Below are 2,967 nucleotides of genomic sequence, written 5' to 3'. Positions count from 1 at the left end.
GTGAGTCACGGTCCCACGTGCACATTCGGACTCCTCTTCCGTTTGCACCACACATGGCTGGGGCCTGAAAGCTGTAGATAACTTCCTGATGATACTCAGGGAAGGGAAGTAAGGAAAAAAAGGAGACTGGGATTTCTTAATCCTAGGAAAAAAGATGACTGGTGACTTAAAACTTATGCTTTAAGTAGATGAAGCCCCTGGAAGATGATTTCATGTTGGCTATTTCCATTGAGCAGAAGATGAGAGAAAATAAACTCAAGCTGCAGCAAAAGAAATAGAAATGAAAGAAGAAAGAAATAGAAATGAGAGAAGGAAGAAATTCTGAAGTTGCCAGTGAGGACATTTGAAAGTTATAGAATAGAAATCACTTCAGACAGATGGAACCGTAGATCCTCCTCTCTGAAATCAAGGAGAAAGACACAGCAAGCTTTCGAAATCTCTCCCCCTGCTCTTTACTTTTCTTATTGTCGTCCAGTTGCTAAGTTGTGTCCAACTCTTTACAAACCCATGAACTTCAATACACCAGGTCCTCTGTCCTCCACTGTCTCTCGGAGTTCACGCAAATGTATGTCCGTTGAGTCAGTGACGCTATCTAACCATCTCATCCTCTGCCGCCCCTTTCTCCTGCCTTCAATCTTTCCCAGCATCAAGGCCTTTTCCAATGAGTATTAAGTCCTTGGTTGTCTTCCTTTTACTGAAAAGATTCCATAGTATTAATTTAGGGTTTAGTATTAATTAGTATTAATATGTCAACACTTTAAGTCCCTGGGGATTTCCTTGCCAGTCCTGTGTATTCCTTCAAAGGAAACCCTCCGTGAACGTGTTGCCCACGCTCCCCCTGCAGGTGTGGCAACACTCAGATGCTCCCTGGCAGGTGAGAAGCACTTCTGTTTTTAAAGTCCTCCTTCAGGAATGATATCACACGTCACTTAAGGACCTTCATGGTCAGAAAATGCTTCCTCACAGTTACCCTGAATTCCCATTCCCATACTCCAGCTTTGAGCCCATTCTCTCAATCTCCTAGAGGTACCCGAAAAACTTTTGTACAGTTGAAGCTTCTTACGAAATTATTCCTAATGATAATACCACTCATAGAATGCTTCCTATGTGCCATATACTTTACACATATTCTCTCCTCTGTTTGCCAAAACCCAGAGAGGTGTATACTGTCTTCCTTCTGTACAGAGGAGGACAGAATACAGAGATGAGGTTCAAAGAGAGATTAAGTAGTAACTGGTGGAGACAAGACTTGAACCTAAGATCGTGCCTCATTTCAGTCCATCAACTATAGGAGCAGTCTAGTTCCTTAAGGAAAGGGGACTGGAAAAGATGAGGCAATAGTCAGGGTTACAGCCAAAGAGGCTCGAGATCGAGGCGAGGCCCCAGTCCCAGTGAAGAGAAAGGCTGATTCCAGCAGGGCTGAGGTTGAAAGGAAATATATGAAGTGCCCACGTTACATTTACCGAGAGGCACGCACTCTCATGTCCTTTAAGTGTAGGTCAGCCTCTGAGAGCAAGCGCCTCCATAAGTGGTACCCTGGACATCTCATTTGGACATCTCAGCCCTAATCAGGGCCCTGAATTCCAGACTCTGCCTACACTTGGGTGAGTTTAGGAGTCCTAATGTGATGCTGGGCTTAATCTGGACAGTTTAGCACTTGAAGTAAGGGGGTGGGACAAGCGCTGAACCTGAAAGATGAAATTGGGGTAGGTGAGAACCAACTCCATATCCTTCATTACCTGAGTTAGAAGCCATTCACTGAAAAAGCCCAGTTCAAAATGTAGAAATGTTTTCATAGGAATGGATTTCATAATTGTATTTTTAAGATTGGCCAAGTTTGAGTACCTTCCTTGCCTGCAGGCAGAGACCTGAAATTCAACGTATTAAAGTTGTCAGAGCTTGATGGGAAAATACAGAACACATGTCTGAACTTCCATCTGAGTCACTGTGACGTGGCTTCCCAACTGTAGTCTAAATGAAACCTCTGTGGTGCCATAAGCAAAACAAATATTTCCTAGTCATTTGGGATCATCTGAGTACACAGAGACACACAACGCACCAGCCGTTGGGACGCTAAAATTTTACCTTTCTTATGAGGCTGTTTAAATTATTCCAGACCACGCTCTACATTTTCATAGCTTATCTGGCTGGCTCTCTCATCTTGGCACTTAACCTCATGCCTCCTTTCATTGGTGCTTAACTCTTTCATGTGTCTCTGTCTCCAGCAAAAGGATTATAAGCTTCTGGAATGAAGCGTGTCTACTGTAATACAGTGAGTGAGTGAATGAATAGATTTCCTCTGTTGGACTGACATGCATTTTTAAATTTATTGGGATAACCCCTTGAGAAGGATCCCAGCCCATGTATACCAGTGATAGGAGTAACTGTCCTTTTTTGCAGATTTCAAAATGTTGATCCTACTTACAGCTGACAGATAAAATCAGCAGATCCATAAGTTTGTTCATACATTTAGCAAACATTTGAAGGCTTACTCCAGGCCAGACACTGTGTTATTAGTAGAATTAGCATAACCAAGTCATGTTCAGATCCGAGGTAATTAGCTCTGGCATAAGACTGAGTTTTGTTTGTTTGTTTGTGTCACTCTATGGGAAATTTGTTTTCTCTTCTACCCCATTAAAAAAGAAGAAACAAACAGCTTGTTATTCATGCCACCCTGCTGGCTGAGAAAGCCATGTGGTGCATCACGTGGTCCTGTCCAGTTCCCCAGGTTATATAGCCGGTCCCTAGATACCGCAGGGGTGGTGGTGTTGTGCAAAGTAATATCCAGGGCTGCATCTGAGTAAAGAGGAGAGTCAGTTTCATTTGGTCTGTGCTTTCCTCCTGGGACAGAACTCTTGCTAGAACTGGAAGCAACTCCCAGCATTTGGATAAATTAGATGAATCACCAACACACCTGTAACTCAATAGCCTGCCAGCCGTGAAATGTGCCCTTGGGGCCGAGGGGAC

The 2,967-nt window shown here is 43.5% G+C and overlaps 1 protein-coding gene across 6 annotated transcripts in view; it reads left to right on the top strand.

The window, feature by feature from the left end:
• Positions 1–2,967, top strand: part of SSH2 (slingshot protein phosphatase 2) — a 243,783-nt gene that overhangs the window by 220,773 nt on the left and 20,043 nt on the right. The window lies entirely within an intron of this gene.

The sequence above is a fragment of the Ovis aries genome, chromosome 11 (assembly GCF_016772045.2).
Source record: "Ovis aries strain OAR_USU_Benz2616 breed Rambouillet chromosome 11, ARS-UI_Ramb_v3.0, whole genome shotgun sequence".
Taxonomy (NCBI): Eukaryota; Metazoa; Chordata; class Mammalia; order Artiodactyla; family Bovidae; genus Ovis; species Ovis aries.
Note: the sequence above shows the minus strand (reverse complement) of the source record. Positions and strands in the feature narration are given on the sequence as shown.